We start from the raw sequence: 19,837 nt of genomic DNA, 5'->3' as shown, positions 1-19,837 counted from the left end.
AGTACTAACCTATGAACTCATTGACTGCTTCACCTATAAAATAGGTCAACCCAATCCTTTCAATCTGGCTGCCTACGAGACTGCCTGAGTGACCACCTACCAACGTATATACTAAGGCTTTGTACAAGTAAGTCTAAACACACTTTATACCACAAATAAGAAATAAAAGAAACTTTGACCCCACTACTTTCATTGAAACTCTAAAAAGTTGCAACTGGGAACCACTTAAGCTACTCATCCTTGAAAAAGCAATTACATATTTCAACTTTACCTTCTTAGATATCTTAAACACATATGCTCCTCCAAGAAGCATTAGAATTAAATCCAATTTTGCTCCTTGGTGTACTAAAGAAACAAGATCACTCCTGAAAACTAGAGACAAAGCCTGTGTCCAGTGGCTCAAAATTAAATCCCAGTCTGCTAAGCAAACATACCTCAAAGTAAGAAACAAAGCAAAGAAACTAATCAAACTAGACAAGACTAACTATTACCACAATATCCAAATGAAGCACCAAAACAACCCTCAAAAGTTCTATACAGCCATTAATAACATACTCCCTTCCACGGAAATCTAGTACCCTCTCCAAATGCTGAAAACTTCTCAGACAATATAGTCACCCTATTCAATAAATACTTCACTGAATCCATTTTAACTCTGTCTAACCCTCACCATTCCTCCTCCTCCAATGAATCATCTAAGTCACATAATAACAACTATGGCTTTACCCTACAACCAGTTTCTACTGACAATATTAAAAAAAATATTAAAAAAACTAAAACCCAGTACATTAGCTGCTGACAAGTTAGCTGCCAAGTTTCTTAAAACTGCTGCTGAAGAAATAGCCTACCCAGTAGCCATTCTTATTAACAGAGCCATATCTGAAAATCTAGTCAATGACATCTGGAACATTTCCCATATTATACCACTGCACAAAGGAGGTAATTCTACTGAACTGACCAATTATTACCCCATTGCTATCCTTTCCCCTCTGTCCAAAAACCTAGAGAGATGTATACACACACAAATCATAAAATATTTCAACACAAACTTCTGTCAAACACACAACACATCTTCCACCCTTTTCACAGTACCACTACCACTCTAATGTCATTCACAATTATAGTAAACAATCATACAAAAAAATGGGAAATTTGCATCCACAGTCTTTCTTGACTTCTCTAAGGCCTTCGACATGGTTGCACATACCAAACTCATTAATGTTCTTTCGGAACTACATCTAAGCAAACCCACTATTACCTGGTTCCAAAGCTATTTATCAGGTCGACAGCAAGCAGTTCATTTGCAGCAGGACCTATTCTCCCTACTTCCAGTTACTCTAGGAGTTCCCCAAGGTTCTATTCTAGACCCCCTGCTGTTCTCACTCTTTACCAACAACCTACATACATCTACACTAAACAGAGGTGCCAGATGCTGTGGAAGGCTGGGGAGGGGGTCAGAGGGTGAGAAGGTCACTTAGTGATCTAAAAAGGGCAAAATTTTAAAACTATTTACTACCACAACATAGGTTCACTTGGAGGACATTTTAAACTTAGCCAGTTTCACTTTTGGTGCTTCAATTAACATTTCCTGATTGGTCTTACCTGTCCAATGGCTTATCATTGTATATTAGCCCTAGTGAGAATAAATGTAATCATACTGTAGATAATTTGAGGGTACCCATGTAAAGGATGCAGCATTTAGGAGCTGCCTCTATCCATTAGTGGCATGAGGGGCAATCCTGGAGTACATTTTTTATTACCTACCCTTAGATCCAAGTTGCATATGAATATGGACAGGGATGAGCTTTGTTTTACTTGAATGGATAGTCTGTTCTGGATATGTGATATATATATCCATCTCTCCACAATATTCAGTTTAGATACCTGGCCTGAGTATTTCTGATGCCATTTGACTTACTGATATTCAGTAGGTCCATCTGTATTAGGTCAGAGGATGCCTTGTGTGCCAAACATGTCACCTCTAAACATTCAGTAGGATACTGAGTATAGTAATAAATCTGTGAGGTGGTCCATGCAAGACCTATCGTATAGGACTTGTCTCCTTTTAGTAAGGTATCTCTGTGGATATTCCAATTGTTGCATGGGTCTGGACAGATACATGCCAAAGTGGGCATTATACAAAATGATTGATCTAATGAGGGCTTTGTAAATGGGGACAATAACATGTATAGATCTAGTCACAATCAATTTGTTTATAAGCTGTGCAATATAGAAATTACTCTGGGCACATGTTGGTCAAAAGTTAGGTCACTTTACACACAAGTTCCCAAATGTCAAACAACTGGGTCAGTTCTCAGGGGGCATTGTCACTTTGGCAGTTAAGAGTAGATGACTTCCCAAAGAATATGATAATGTATTTCTTGGGGTTTAGATTCAATTCATGGTTTTGGCACCAGTTATTGTTTGGGACAAACCTTCCTGCATGATGGTTAAGTCATTTGGGGATTCAATAACTGTTCCTAGCTTGCAGTCATCTCAAACTGAGTTGGCCAAAGCCCTTTGGTATTTCCTTTTACTTTTGAGATGTATATGCAAAACAGAAAAAGTCTCAGCACCGAACCCTGGGGGACTCCATTGGTGACTGGTTTCTTCCCCTATTTTGATCTCCTGCATCCTGTGAGCAAGCATACATGTATACATTCTTTGGTTCACCTTCCTGATTTTATTAACCTGATTGTATTAAATTATATTACTTGAATAATACAGCACTACTTGTCAGAATGTGGTTTAAATTGGTAGTTTGAAACAGTCTTATAGTAAGCAATGAAACAAAATGTATGAACTAATAATGGCAAAACTAGCCATTTCAGAAAATTTCAACCATAAAAGGCCACTCAAACTTCTGCCATTACAATCCACCAATATTAGTAAATATGCAAAATCACTGCAGAAGTAAGTTATCTAAATAATTCCACATTAAAGGGATCTGTAACTAATGAAGAGGTTGCTGCTAGCAAACAACTTTATATCTCATTGTTTCTTCTACAAATAAAGTGCCTGTTGCCCTTGAAGAATAAATTGCCAGTGCTACGTTAAAAAAAATGATAAACTAGTAATTTTGCAATGGGGAATGGATGGCAAACTGATAACAGAAACATAGTTACTAGGTAACTCCTCCAAAGGAGGACATTCATAGGACTGCAGCATCCACTCCCATTAAAGTACAACACAGTACAGTATCAGTGATCCATCTTCATGCTGTGGGAGTAGAACCACAGCCTTCTACATCAAAAGTAAGTATACCACCTGTTGTGCTACTAACAATGCAAACAGCTTAGTGTAAGTAGCACTAAACTTCTCTTCCCCTGAAGCTCAATGCACCTTGTAAAATCGACTTGGCACTCAACTAAATCTCTCACCTTTGCAACACAAGAAAACTGGAAAAAGCCAAAATTTATTGGGGGGGAGGGCAAAGGCCCAAAACCAGGGACACATTTTAAATATTGCTTGTATAATCTTAGAACGTTGCCAAAATAAAGTGTTTTGTATTACCATGGGTTTCCTAAAAGATAGAAAGACTGAAACTTAAACGGCTATTATTATTTAGTGAATTCAGTTCTCACTGATTTGCCAGAAAACCACAAATTTTAAGAGGAACAGACCAAATGTATGAGCCAAATATTTTGTGAAAATCAGGACAGTTGAGATCTATGGACTCAACTCCCTGAATCACAAGTGGTGGTATGGGTAGAGAATTCAGGCACTTGTTTGAGCCTGAGTAACAGTAACCACCAGGTATACCTAACTGGGGCATTTTACACACACACACACACACACACACACACACACACACACACACACACACACACACACACACACACACACACACACACACACACACACACACACACACACACACACACACACACACACACACACACACACACACACACACACGCACCCACATATGAGCAGCATAACTCCTACAAATAAAAGAACAAAACTCTCCTTACTGGCATGGCTCTGGCAGCACCAACAGAACAGCGGCAGCATAACTCTTGTAACACAGAGCAATAAGAGAACAAGAACAGCTAGTTTAATTACTTTAACTTTCACGAGTGAATCCATGTTAGGGTGAAAACTTCACTTCATTCATTTTTCCTGACAGGTCTTGCAGCTGTAAAAGTGTGGGGGGGGGGCTCCCCATCCCCCTGGCTCTATGGTTCCGGCACCCATGACACTAAATACCTCAATCATCCAATATGCAGATGACTCCACACTAATATGTGCTGCTTTATCTCTACAAAAACTCTACTTACTGACACTAGTGTCCTTTCTTTCTGTCAAAACATGGCTTACCAATGCCCAGTTAATTATAAACCCCAATGTTGTGCTCAACATTTTCTGGAATTCATAAATTCCAATGCCTTGGATAACTTATCCACACCCCCACCAGGGGCAGCAATATCATAGACCTGGTTATTACCAACATGGCCATCCGGTGCTCCACACCAGAGGTCAATTCCTCGTTGGTCAGATCCGACCACAAGCTAATCACCCTAGACATCCACATCCCTCCCCTACCCCCCATTAGGGAAACCACCGTAAAAAAAATTCTCCAAAGCCAACTTCACACTTCTTAAGACAGAAGTGGCAAACTTCACGTCACCCATGCTGATGGACAATAGAGGTATGACTGCTGAATCCTACAGAAATGCACTTTATAAGCACTTACACGAGTGCGTGGATCATGCAATCCCTAACAGAACCTCCAAAAAAAGGAAGCCTATCTGGTGGTCCCCTGCCATAAAAAACTCTACAACAGAAGAAAAAAACTGTTGCAAAAAAGTGTAAAATCCCATGATTGGAGGAACTCCCTGGTCAGCCTCAGTAAGAAGTTGAGATCCCTCATAAAATCCTCCAAAGTTAGTTATGAAAACAAAATTGCCACTGACTCTAAAGACAACCACAAAGCATTCTATAGCTATGTCAAGAATCTTAATGGCAACACTCAGATCTGCTCTGAGTTACAGCACAATGGCACTAAATATACAGAACCAACTGATATTGCCAACATCCTAGCAGATAGGTTCAGTGCTAACTTTACCCCCTCTCATCCCCTAAAGGGCCCATCTCTATACCGGAAGAATGCAATGTTCCTGTAATCACATCTGCACAGGTAAAAAACACACTCTCCAAAGCCAAGAACACAGCATCCATGGGACCTGACAACATCCCAGGCTGCATTCTGCATGAACTACAGAACGAACTGGCATCCCACCTAAGCACCATGTTCAATGATAGCCTCACCTCAGATTATGTATCCACTGAATGGTGCACAGCGACGGTTATCACACTGCATAAAGGGGGAGCCACCACGGACCCCGGAAACTACCGCCCTGTTAGCCTGACGAGCCTGGTCTGCAAGGCTATGGAACATATCATCATGGGACTTATAAACAATGACATTGGTAATCTCCAAACTCAGGACCCCACCCAGTTCAGGTTTGTAAAAGGCAGATCATGTCTCCTAAACCTGATAGACTTCTTTGAAGTGGTCACCAAAGCCGTAGATGAGGGTAAGGTGGTTCACACAGCCTATCTAGATCTCGCCAAGGCTTTCGACACCGTCCCCCACTCTGGAATTATAGATAAACTCACTAAACTATGTATAAATCCCTATGTCACAAGATAGGTTGCCAAATGGCTCACTGACAGAACCCACTCTGTGAAAGTAGCAGACTCCAAATCCAACTTCAGACCAGTGACAAGCGGAGTACCACAGGGTTTAGTCCTGGGTCCTCTCCTGTTTGGTATCTACTTTTCAAAGGTACAGGCTAACACAGAAGGTCTTTGGCTAATGAAGTTCACAGATGACTGCAAACTAGGAGCCATAATCAAAACTCCAAAATATGTGGACATCCTACAAAAGGGCCTCACTGAGACAGATGCCTGGTGTCAAAGCCATGGCCTCAAGCTCAATGCCAAAAAAAATGCATTGCCATCCCTTTTGATAAAAACTCTGTACCCATGAACTACCACATAGGCGGTAGTCTACTTAACACCAAAAGTGCGATAAGAGACCTTGGGACACAGGTGGACAGTAGTCTCTCCTTTGATAATCACAGCGCCACAGTAGTCAGGAAATCCTTCTATGTGGCACACCTCATCACAAAAGGTTTCTCATCTAGGAGAAAAGAAGTCATTGTTCCCCTCAACTCATCACTCATTAGACCCATTATAGAGTACAATGTCCCTTTTGGTATCTACCTCACAAGACATCTACAAAAACTGGAAAGGCCGCAGAAATACCTCACAAAGAGGATTACCAGCCTCAAACAGATGCCCTACATAGACCGTTTCAAAAAACTGCAGCTTTACTCCGTCGCATATTGCCTACTCAGAGGCGATCTCTGCCTAACACACAAAGTTATGTCAAACCTAGAGCTTTTGGACATGCTCCACTTAAAGATACCCCAATCCCTCTGAGCTACACACTCTAGGGACCTAAACCTTGTCACCACAAGAAACAGAACATGCTGGAGGGATAGATTCCTGTCCCAGAGACTTCCCATACTCTGGAACAAACTACCAATCTATATCAAACAAAGCTCCTCAATATCACTATTCAAAAAAATTCTTGATGATTGGATGGGAGATAGGAACTTCACCCTGGGGATCACTTCTGTGGCTCTGCTCGACAGTGGCACAGGAAAATAATTTTCTTGGGTGGCGAAAGCCAAGGTACCTTTTGGTTAGTCTTATATAGCTCTAGGGCCAATAGCCTAGTACCTACCTATGAACCAACAAAACTAAACTTATTTTCCTGCCCACTATAAGTACATCACCTACTCTTCCATTTAACATCGTGTCCAACAACAAAACAACTATCTCTCCTGTCACCCATACAAAATTACTACGGGTGGAAATTGACTGTAATATGAAATTTGATGTCCATATCTCCAATACAATAAAGAAGGTTCACAAAAAATATTGGGAATTCTATACAGAAATAAACAATTTCTTACAAAAATACTGGAGCCACAATTGCACGTACACCTCATCTCAACACTCCTTTATGCAGCTCCAATTCTCACTAATCTCAGAAAATCAGACTTAGTAAAACTGGAGTCTTGTTACAACAAAATCACCAGGCTTGCCACAGACTGTCCATACAGGTCAGATCACTGTATAGCACTAAAGCAGCTTCATTGGCTAGAATTTCCCCAACTTCTCCTCTACAACCAATTTACTCCCACCCTCAGAATTGTGTATTACCCTAGCAACAGCCCTGCCCTCCAAGATCTACTTCACCCTCACACCAACCATAGGTCACTTCACTCCAGTAATAAATTCCTCCTTGATATCACTAAAGCCAGTAACATTGCTGTGAATCCCTCTTTCCAAATTTTACAGCAAAAAAGTGGAATACTCTACCCACAAACATAACAACTACTACATCCATGACTTGTTTAAAAAAATACTAAAGGCCCACCTAGCTGACACTTGGATTTGTTCATGTTCTAGCCCTGACTAGACCACACTGAAAACTAACTGGTAAATTCATTACCTTCCTTCTTTTCTCTATCTCTCATTGTAGCTAATATTTCTCCACCATGTGTGTTCAATTTATTTTATTTATTTAACATTTGTTGACTGGGAAAGTCCGACTAGGTCCCACAGATCCTGTTTTCAGCAGAGGCCCGGGGAGAAATGCTCCAGACGCATGTCTTTAGAATGTGGGAGGAAACCGGAGTACCCGGAGAAAACCCACGCGAACGCAGGGAGAACATGCAAACTCCACACAGAAGGCACCCCGGCCGAGAATCGAACCAGAGAACCTCTTGCTGTGAGGTGACAGCATTAACCGCTGCACCACTGCGTCGCCGCTTCAACAAAGTTGTATGATCCTCTGGCTTAAAATAGATTGATTTGCTATATATCTCACTGACTAATTATAAACTAGTTGTGTTCTAAATGTCTGCTCACTTCTTGTATCAGGATGCTTGGATACCATTTGTAAATATATGTAGTAGCAACCATCAATACCTATCTTTAAATCTATGTATTTGCAATCATGCATAAAATGAGTGTATTCCTTATCATATTGTATACCTATTACTATTGTTCAATGTTTTGTTATTACGTGTGGAGCTTTTATCTCCTGGCCTCTGCTGAAAAAGGATTTATGTCCAGTTGAACTTTCCTGGTAATCAAATGTAAAATAAATACATTTTACAACAGCTTAACCACTATATGTTCTTCTATTATTATGCAAATTTGTAAGCAGTAATGCTATTAACAGAGCAATTTTTCAATCACCCATAACATGACTGTGTACCTGCACTGCTTCTACCTCCATTTACTACATTTACTTGTAAACAGTCAGCTTTTAAGTGCTGGCAATAACACAACAATTAGAACAACTGTTGATGCTCTCCTATAAGTACACTAATAATTCTTATCAAACTTTTCTTGTAAGTTACTAAATTAACATTGTAAGACATTTATTCAAGTACAAAACTCATTATATTGCTAGTAAACTATGGTTGTCGAACTGTCAAATCTGCTATGATTGTTACGACTGCTTGCTCAGATTAATTTCTCCAGATCTTTTGGATTTCTAATACCATGACAAGAATGGACCCCTTTCCTAAGTCAGGGTATAGTTCATGAAATCAGTATTGTTTCAGTCATTAATGTTAGCTAAACGTGCTCTTTGCATCACCTGCAATGTGCCCAGAATGTATTACTTCTGTAACTCATATGGAGTTACATGCATTGGTAGCATATCTAAATATGACTGTAGATTCTTTTTCATTAGATACATTCCTGAGTTAACCTAGTGGTGCATTTCTCTGACTATATTGCAGAGGGTCCTGGGTTTGAGACTTGCTAGAGCTGATTATTTCCTCTGCATAAAAGTGGGCCAGCTACAGACCCATAAGTCTCACTAGTCTTATATGTAAAGCCATGGAAAGAATTACCATGGAGATGATCAAAAGAGATACAGTAAACCTGCAGACACTGGACCCAACCCAGTTTGGATTTGTCAAGGACAGATCATGCCTACTCAATCTAGTGGACGTTTTTCTGAAGGTCACCAAAGCAATGGATGAGGGCAAAACTGTTCACACTGCCCACCTTGACCCCACTCAGGCATTGTTGACAAACTCAGGAGGTTAGGTACAAACCTGTATGTCACCCAGTGGATAGCCAACTGGCTCACAGACAGGACCCAGGAAGTTAGAATTGGGGAGTCTGCCTCTACAAAGAGGCCAGTCACAAGTGGAGTCCCTCTGTGATCAGTCCTTGGACCACTCCTTTTTGGCATTTACTTCTCAGAAGTCAAAGTCAATGTCAGTGGTCTCTAGCTGACTAAATTTGCAGATGATTTCAAATTAGGAGTTGTCATTGAATCTCACACTGGCACAAATGTTCTACAGGAGGGATTGACACAGGCAAACAACTGGTGTCAGAGCCATGGACTAAAACTAAATGCCAAGAAATGCGTAATAGTATCCTTTGGGAAGTCATCCATTCCTGGTAACTGTCATATTGACAACACACCCCTTAGAGCTGATCCAGCAGTCAGGGACATAGGGACACACATAGATAGTAATCTACCCTTTGATCATCACGTGTCTACAGTGGTGAGGAAATCATTCTATGTTGCGCAACTTATAAACAAAGGTATGGCATCTAAGTTCAAGAAAGTCATTGTCCCACTGTATTCGGCATTTATCAGACCTATCAATGAGAACAATGCCCCCTTTGGAATGTACCTAACCAGGCATATCCAACAATTGGAATGTCCACAGAGGTTGCTCACTAAACGAATACATGGCATAAGTAATATGTCCTATGCAGGCTACCTCAAGGCCCTATCCCTGTATTCTGTCTCCTACAGGCTTTTGAGGGGAGATCTATGCCTGGCATACAGGGCATTTTCAGACCCCTCTCTGATGGACCTCCTGCATATCCACAAAACAAACAGCACCAGAATTACCTGTTCTAAACTCTTAAACCTTGCTTGTGATATAAATAGGACCTACTGGAGAGATAGGAATGTATCCCAGAAACTACCCCGTCTATGGAACAGGTTCCCAATCCATGTGAAGCAGAGTTCCTCCCTAATCCAATTCAAGTGCAACTTAGACAATTGGATGGGAAACCAGAAATTCATCCCTGGTTTGGCACCTATGTCTCTAATGGACACAGGTAACCTGTAAACAGTTCATCTCCCAGGCTCATGTTTACTCTTATCAAGGGTAGCAGAACTTGTTAGAGATTTGGGATGCATGGCTAGGCTTAAAAAGGTCATTGTAGTCATTAGCCTAGTAAACACCTATGAACCTATTCATCTTAAAACAATTGGGACTGTCTTGGCATCTTTCTTCCACATTGCTCTCATTTCTGCTTGAAAATCCTGATATTTTATTATTCTGTGTGTCTCTTTATACACAAAACACTGTAATCCCTAGGTGTAACAATTTCAATGGCAGTGCTACATTTGTCTTTTTTTTCATGGACTACTACATCTGTTTTTCTCAGATCTATTTTTTGAACTGTTGATAATGTGATCCCATGTAATATATACTTCATCATTATCTATAATGCTTTATGGTTCATGTTTTCAATGCTTCTTAGCTGTTTCTATATAGTAGTATTTGCACAGTCCTCAATGCAACAATTTTATTTTGCCTTTCAGTGCACAAGCCCTCTGCCAAGAGTGTGTCACACCCAATGACTACATGTTCGACCATTTCTAAGTCTTTTTTACAATTGGTCTGTTTCTCCCACATGTTCAAAGGACTTTGTAAATCAACAAGCACATAGTCCACTATCCTAGGCTGCCATTATTATCCTATCATCCTTTGGTTTAAAAATACCTCTTTTCTTAACCATTCCTACATCAAATCCTGAGCAACATGAAGTTATTCCAGGAAATCTCTATAATTGTCGCTATATTTATGACTTTTCCATATTTCCTTCCTTCTCATCTGATCCTTCTCCTTATATTCTTTTTTTTATTTTTTGGCGCATTCAGATGTTGTCAGATTTATGTCTACTTCTGGTTTGATTTCCACATCTGTTTGCCCCCTGAATGCTTCTGTTAAACTAAGCAGAGAGGTCATCTTAGACTTCCTCTTCTCATATTATAAAACTTTCACTTATGTTTGGATCTAATGAAGTCAGCAGATATGTATGGGAGGATATATGTGTGTCTTCCAATTATGCAACAAAATTTAGGATTTTTGCTTGGAAATGTTTACATAGATATTTTTATACCCCAAGTAGACTCCAGAGAATTTTTCCTCAAGTAGACAGCAAATGTTGGAGGTGTGACAGGGCAGAAAGAGGTACTTCAGAACATAGTTTCTGGGAGTGTGATGGGTTGGCAGACTTTAATGATTCCCTGCAGGATGCACTGTCAGAGATGCTGGTGGCCGGATTGATGTGATGAGAGAGATGAATTTTCTGAGCTGTGATACACAATCGGAATTACCTAGACATGGTAAGTCCTTGCTGTGTCTAATTATGGTGGCTGCCAAAAAAGCAATTACTAGAAAATGGAAATCAAAATCTAAACCAACTATATTAGAAGTAGCGAATATAGTAACAGAGATAAAACAACTGGAATTGAAAATTTCAGAAAGGGGTAGGAGCAAACTACATAGGAAAAAAATGGGAATTGTGGGAACAATACATACAGGAGAGAAATGAGATTTAAAAGAAGGCAGGACTTAAATGAGCTATGTAATGTTTGACTGAAAATGATTAGGTAGATTATAAGTGCTGTATAATGTTTGTGATGAAAACTTTCCATGTTAGTTGTCTTCATCTCGCCTTACTTCTTGCTGGTTGGGATCGGAGCCGATCCTCGGCTCCGACTCGGCCATCTTCAATAGCTCGAGAGCTGTTTATTGGCTCGAGGCTACCCCTTATCCCATAATTCCTAGCGATAGCTACCCAGATCTTGTTTGAAATAGCTAACTCCAGACATAACAATATAATAAATCAGTCAAGAACCAATTGACTATACCTGCCATATTCTCTTAAGTCAAAAAAAGACACGAGAAAACACAGCCAGTGAAACAGAACAAAAAACTCCTCTCGATCCACTAGGACAGGGGGATGGAGGGTGGGGCGCAAGAAGGAAGGCGAGATGAAGACAACTAACATGGAACGTTATGGTAGGTACATAACTTCTTTATGTTAAGTTGTCTATCTCACCTTCATTCTTGCTGGTTGGGACAGCATCCCTATCACCTAAAAACCCGGGTGACTCAGTGGAACAGACTATTCAGAACAGTGGACTAAAAGTCAGCTCTGCTCCTGGAGACCACAGCCAACTTGTAATGAGAAATAAAGGTATGAGGGTTTGCCCACGTGGTAGCTGCACAGATAGAATCCATGGGTAACTGGATTGGAAGGCTACAGAGGTGGCCAAGGCCCTAGTAGAATGACCTCTTGGTTTAATAGGTAACTCTTTGTTTCTTAGCTGATAAATGAAAGAAATAGTGTGTGACATCCATCTGGACAAGGTTACCTTGGAAACTGGGAGACCTTGTTTGCCCAAGGTGTAAGAGAGGAAAAGTTGGTCCGATTTCCTTACTACTTTAGTTCTGTGCAGGTAAAAGCGCAATTGCCTATGAACATCCAATTTGGTGTAGTTTGTACTCTGCCTTGTTGGTATGATTAGGGAAAAACACAGGAAGATCTATAGATTGGTTTAAATTATTTTCTGAGCAGACTTTAGGGAGAAATGAGGGATTAGTTCTCAGAGCAACCCTGTCCTTATGAAAAACCAAGTAAGGAGGACGAACACATAGCGCCTGAAGTTCAGAGACATTTCTGGCTGAAGTAATAGCTACCAAAAAGAGTGTCTTCCAAGATAGGAACTTGATAGAGCAGGAAGCTGCTGGTTCAAAAGGGGGCAGAATTAAGGAGGTTAGGACTAAATTAAGATCCCAAGGAGGAGGGGGATCTCTCACTGGGGGCCTAAGAAGAGTTGCCCCTCTCAAAAAAGCTTTACATAGCTTATGAGACATAATGCTAAAGTTCAAAAAACCAACATGGAAGTTAGAAATTGCCGCCATTTGTACCCTGATTGCAAAAGCAGCGGACCTGGAACAGTGGAGCTAGGAATTCCAAGATTTCGTGGACTGGGGCTGAGAAGGGATCCACATTTGTAGTCTTTGCCCAACAAGTTTTCCTCATTGTAGACTTGTGAGAGGACACTATGATGTCGCGGACTGCTGGGGAAATGCTGGGAAGCCTGGCTAAGGTTGAAAGTGGAGCAACCAAGCTGTGAGCTGGAGGGTTTTTAGGGATTGATGCAACCCGCCTGATTGATGAACCAGGAGATCTGGAAATGGGTCCAGAGTCCAGGGTTGATCGTGAAGGTAACGGTGCAGGAATGGAAACCATATCTGTCGAGGCCAGTAGGGAGCAATGAGGATCATTTTGCAACCCAACGATATTGCTTTCTTTATAAGTTTGGGTATCAGAGGGAATGGATGAAAGGCATGAAGAAGTGCCTGGGACCAATCGTGGACTAGAACATCTCTGGGTGTGTGACCCAGAAGCAGAAGAAGGGAGAAGTAGTTGCTGCATTTGCTGTTGAAGGGGTGGCAAAGGGATCACAGCAAGGCTGTCCCTATTTGCGAAAAACAAGATTCGCAATTTCCTGATTCAGAGACCACTCATGAGGCATTAGAATAGCTCTGCTGAGCCTGTCTGCTATGACATTGGATCTCCCAGGGATGTGCGTCGCAATCAGAAAACGTTGGGAGGAAATCGCCCACTGCCAAAGCCTGAGTGCTTTTTGACACAGGGGGTAGGACCTGGTTCCGATCTGCTTGTTGATGTACCACACCACTGACATGTTGTCTGTTTGAATAGCAATGGTCCCAGGAGGAAGAGAGTCTTGAAGGGCTTGCAATGCCAGGAGAATGGCTCTCATTTCCAGGACATTTATATGCAGATGGTACTCGTGAGGTTGCCATGTGCTCTGGACTGTCCTGCCCAGATAATGCCCTCCCACCCTATCAGGGAGGCATCCGTCGTCACTGTGGCTACTGGAGGGGGTTGTATGAAAGGTCTGCCCTGAGTAACTAGTGGGGAGTCCATCCACCAAGAAAGATGCCTTTTGCATGCGTCTGTGATCATGATCTTGTATGTCATGGGTAGCTCTTGGAAAGACCACTGCATAAACAGAAGCCACTGAAGAATCCTCATATGAAAGTGCGCCAGTGGGATTAGGAGAATGGCTGCTGCCATGGAGCCCAGAGTTTGAAGGACATACCTGACTTGTATCCTTTTGCTCTGCATCAGAACCTGTACCTGCTGATGAATTGCAGACACCCTTTCTGGTGGTAGCCTTGCAAACATATCCCTTGTGTCTAAGTCTGCTCCTATATAAGTGATAGATTGACAGGGCAACAAGGCAGATTTTTCGAAATTTATTGTGATGCCGAGCTGTGAGCAGATTGTGATTGTGTAGTCCCGTGCTTGTATGAGTAGATGCCTGGTGGTAGCAGTAAGGAGCCAGTCGTCTAGACATGGAAACACATGGAATACTTGATGCCTCAGGTGAGCCGTGACCACTGCCATACATTTGGTGAACACCCTGGGGGTTGTGGTGAGACCAAAGGGCAGAGCTCTGAACTGATAATGACTGGCCCCCAGCCGGAAGCAAAGATATCTTCTGAAGTGTCTGTCCATCTTTATATGGTAGTACGCATCCTGAAGATCTATAGAGCACATCCAATTGTCCTGACCCAGAAAGAGTAGAATGGACTGTAGCGTGACCATCCAAAACTTCGTTCTTCAGACAGACCTGTTTAGTCCTGCTGAGATCCAGAATCGGTCTCCAGTCCCCTGTCTTTTTTGGTACTAAAAAGAACCTTGAGTAAGTTCCGGATCCATGCTGGTCTGCCGGGACTTCCTGGATGGCTCTTTTTTCTAGCAGTTTTGAAACGTCTATTACTGCTTGCTCCCTCAGATTGGGTGGAACATCTGGGAGGGTCTTCCTTGACTGTAAAGGGGGTTGAAGGAAGGGAATTTTGTAACCTCTGGATATAACGGACCGTACCCATCTGTCTTGTGTTAAACTTCACCAGGCTTTTGGGTACAGCAAAAGTCTTCCCCAGACTGCCTCCAGAGATGAGCAGCCGGGCAACCTTTCAGGGATGCTGAAAGGGCTTATCAGAGAAGGATTCTCTGTTGCCCTGGTTCTGCGGATCCCCTCTGCCATGAGGATGGCTTCAATTATTATTGTTTCCCCCTCTGCATCTGGAGGAAAAATCATTACGTGTGTCAGGCAAGGCTCCCTGAGATTTACGGAACCACATCTTACCACTCTTCTGACCTTTGGGGTAGGGTCTAGAGGGAGTAGAAAAATGGACTCCCACAGCAGAGAGAGTCTTGCCTTCTTGCTCACACCTAGTCAAAGTGTCTTTCACCTGTGGTCCAAAAAGAAAGGAACCATCAAAGGGAGTGTTAGTGAAGGACACTCAAAAGGGTTCCTCAAAGTTACACGGCCACATCCAGGCATGTCTCCTAAGGGCCACCCCAGTACCAGCGGCTCTACTCGCCCCATCGGCTGCATAGGAAATGAGCCTCATGGAGGAGTTAACAACAGAATTAAGCATCGCTAGCTGGGAAGCTACCTTGGCTTGTGCTCCCTCAGCTGTTGGATCTTGGTGGGTATCTCCGAGCTCTTTAAGGAGATCCGTTTGAAGTCGAGTAAAATGACAGGTAGTTCAGTGACCTCATAGAGAAGGTCACTGAAGCGAATATTCGCTTCCCATATCTGTCCATCATCCTAGACTCCTTGTTAGGGGGATGAACAGATGAAGAGGTCTCCGCTCATTTTTTGGTGGCTGCTGCTACCACCATAGCATCAACAGGGACACCTTTCGAAAGGAACTGCTTATCCTGGGGTGCTGTAATAAATTTACCAGGTCTCCTTGGAGTTGGTTCCACTGTATCCGGAGCTGACAAAGCCTTTCGAGCCACCACTGTCATAAGCAGATCGAAAGGCGGAGACACCCAGGAGGTGGAAGGTTGGGAACCGAAGGCATCCAGAAATACAGACTCATCCTCAGAAGGGGCTAGGGGATTCCAGTTCCTCCTCTGCTTAAGCATTTCCAGGATGTCCGAGAAGGAAACATCTTCAAAGGGGGATCTCGGGGACCCTTCCGATTCATCTAAGTCTGTATCAGAAGTGACAGACTCAGGGGAGTCAATGTGCTTCCTCTTGCACTTCTTCTTCAGAGGGGGCTCCTCTGAGAGATCAGGGGAGGCCTCAGAAGAAGAGAAAACACCCAACAAGGTGTCCTGGAGCATTGGTTCCCTAAGCTTAGGGACTGGAGGAGGAGTAGAGGTTGGCACAGGCACTACAGGGGACGGAGCCGGTGGGGCTGATAGTGGAGCAGACTCAGTGGCCAGCACACTCCACATGACATCGAAGGCATCCCTGACATGATGTAGAGAAAGCTCCGGTTCCAAAGAAATAGGAATCCTTCTCCGCACCGAGGGAGATGGCTCCAAGGCCGATGTAGGAGCTGAGCTTACCTGCACCGAAGCTCCGAGAGGGAGAACGGGGTCGGACAAAGGTCCAATGCCACTCACCTCCTCGGAGCTGATGAGGGAGCTCCAGTGCCTAGATCCCTCGATGGATGACACCACCGAGGAAATCGGAGCCGACGTCAGAACTGAAGGAGATAGTGTTATCGGAGCCGACGGTTCCACTACTCAAACCCCAATGAACTCCGGCTCCAAACTCATTGGAGTCAGAGGAGGAACATCAAGAGAACTGGACGGAGCTGATACCTGTTGAGGAGGGCTGGACAACAACTTGGCTAGTGCCTACGACTTTAGCAACCTACTGACCACTCTCTCCACATCATGATCCAACAGCCTAGAGGCTTGAGATGATTGAGAGGATCAGTGAATATGCTCGCTCTAAAGTAAAGGAGACCAAGGAGCCGAATGCACCGATTCAAGTGAGGGGGGACCTCAGCCTCTTGTGGCTCCATGACAGCTCCGAATCCTCTGATGGAGCCAACTGGGAGATTGTCTTGTCGGTGCCAGCTGGAACTGACGTGGAAGGTAAATCCTGAACCGAAGACGGGTCCGAACTTGGAGCCGACAGCTTAGTGGGTTTAGGGGATTTCACAGGTTGTGAGCTCTTGGCCAGTGAATCCTGGGGTTTTAAAAGACCCCTAAGAATAAGCTTATTCTTACACTCCTGCAAGTGCACAGTGCCTAAACAATAGATGCAAGAAGTGTTCTCATCTGTCAGAGACATTTTCTGACACCATGAGTCACACTTCTTAAACCCAGAAACCTTGGATTCCTTTGACATAACAACCAGAAGCAACATACAGTCTATTTTTTTTTTAAGATAATAGGAAAGCCTCTAACTTAAATGGCTAGCGTATAAGAGAAAGGTAGAAGGAAAAGCCTCTAACTTAAACGGCTAACCTGACAAGAAGATGTGGGGGGGGGGGGACTCTCTAAGTTAAACGAGTTCTACAAGAAAAAGGAGGGATACTACAAGCTAAACAACTAACTATCACAAAACAAGACTATTGTTAACAATAAAATACTAGAAGGGTTGAATTCTAGTGAAGAAAGTTATGCAAAAAACTTTATACGAGCCTGAGCCAGAAAAATGGCACCTCACAGCTGAAGTGGCAAACGAGATCTGGGTAGCTATCGCTAGGCATTATGGGATAAGGGGTAGCCTCAAGCCAGTAAACAGCTCTCGAGCTATTGAAGATGGCCAAGTCAGAGCCGAGGATCGGCTCTGATCCCAACCAGCAAGAATGAAGGCGAGATAGACAACTTAACATAAATGCTTGCAACTAGGATTGTGTAGGTGTGGTTTGTTTTCATTTATATAAATGTATGATTGCTTATGTCATAAGTGATGGTTTAATAAAGATGTTTCTTGCTTTAAAAAGGGGGCAGGAATTGAATAATTTATGTAATGTTGCTTAGGTTATATGATATAGAGCAATATATGTGAAGTATAATGTTTCTTAATGTTAATACAGTTTGATTACTTTTGTATAAATGTAAAACTGCCTATTTCATAAGTGATAATTCAATAAATGTGTGTTTAAAAAATAAGTCAGCAGATACATGTGCAGTCCCACAACTGCAAATCTATACATGTAATCAGTTTCAAGGAGGCCCATGCCTCCTTCAGACATAGAAATATATAAACTTTGTGTACACTGATTTTTATATATCATTTGATAATTGTGAAGGATTTTTTTTGTTATTCTGTCCAACTGATCCAGTACTTTTTTGGACCAGTCAATCACACCAAAACTATAAGTTAAAACAGGAAGAGAAAATTGGTTTATAGCTTGGTCTTTATTCCTAAATGTCAAGGCTGTTTTCAATATTAGTTTAGTTTTCTGAAGTATTTCTTACAGAGTTTTATCCACATTTGTTCATGTTTTATTGGTGATTCTACATCGATTAGCAAATATGTATACACTCCTTCCTGCTCAAGTTCCTTATATGATTCTCCTGTCCCAGACTGATATTTTCTTGGTACTGCAACTTTGCTGCTTTAAATGTTGCTTTTGCACATTTATCAAGACCAAATGTCATTCTTATATTATCTGATAAAGTTTTAAACACTTGCAGTTCTGCTTACAACTCTTCATCCAATGAACTATACCGTTTTAAGTCATTCACAAAATGTAGATGAGAAATCTTTAAGCAAGTTTCTTTTCTGGGAGCCAAACTGTAACCAAGACCTAACCTGTTAAATAAACAGCTTAATAGGTAAAGGGCAAGACAAAACATAGCAGTGACAAATAATCACCCTAGAATATCCCCCTTTGAATTTTTATCCCTTTGATAATAATTTGCCCTTTGCAATTGGTTTAATTGCAAAGTGGTTTGCCGCTGTTTCATGGTCACTGCAATCTAACTGATCAGAGTAGGGTGTATCCTATACATCTGTAAGCACTCCTTTATCCATGAATGTGTGATGCTTCCAAATGCTTTTTTTTTTTTTTGTAATCTATCCATGTCATACTTAGCTTCTTCCACTTAGTGGTTTATTTAGCAACAAATGATCCTTTGTTTCATATGACCCCTTTTGCTCTATTGCCATGACTGAGTTTTCTTCTAAATGACTATAAACTCATCAATTCCAATATATAGTTTGTATATTATTGAAAGGCAAGTTATTAGCCTACAGTTTTTAGGATAACTTACAAGTTCACTCTTAAGGAGGAGTACTGTTTTTCCTGTTGTTAACCAGGCTGGTGTCTGTTCGGGATACACATACAGGTAGTTCTTACTCGGGGTTAAGTTTTTGCGTAAAGATGTTAATACTTTTAGCAGAAGTTATGTGCTGCATCTTAGACTAGGATGTTCAAATTAAGAGCTTTCTTAATTTTGTTTCAGTTTCTCTGGACATTACTTCATCCCATTTCATATTCTGTACATTTGAACTCCTTATTATTTCTCTTAAGTTTTCTGTCTTTTCATCATGTTTATGTTCCATGGGGGCTTCATAAATTGTTGTTGTTGTTGTTGTTGTGTCTTTCGGCTTTTCCCGGTTAGGGGTCGCCACAGCGGAACTCCGGTCCACTAATGATTGGCAGTAGATTTTTACATGCCGGGTTGCCGGCCCTGACACACAACCTTCAACGAAGGTATGCCCATTCACGCATGTCTCCACACAGAAGACGCTCTAGCTGAGAATCGAACAGGACGTCTTACTGTGAGGCGACAACGCTACGGCAGCACCACCACCACGGGAGCTTCATAAATATTTCTCCAAAATATGTCTATTTCTTCTTTTCTGGTGGTGTTTCTATTTCTTTTGCTTTGT

The sequence above is a fragment of the Protopterus annectens genome, chromosome 6.part0 (assembly GCF_019279795.1).
Source record: "Protopterus annectens isolate FY-2018-M chromosome 6.part0, PAN1.0, whole genome shotgun sequence".
NCBI classification, from domain to species: domain Eukaryota; kingdom Metazoa; phylum Chordata; order Ceratodontiformes; family Protopteridae; genus Protopterus; species Protopterus annectens.
This window is presented reverse-complemented; position numbering follows the sequence as displayed.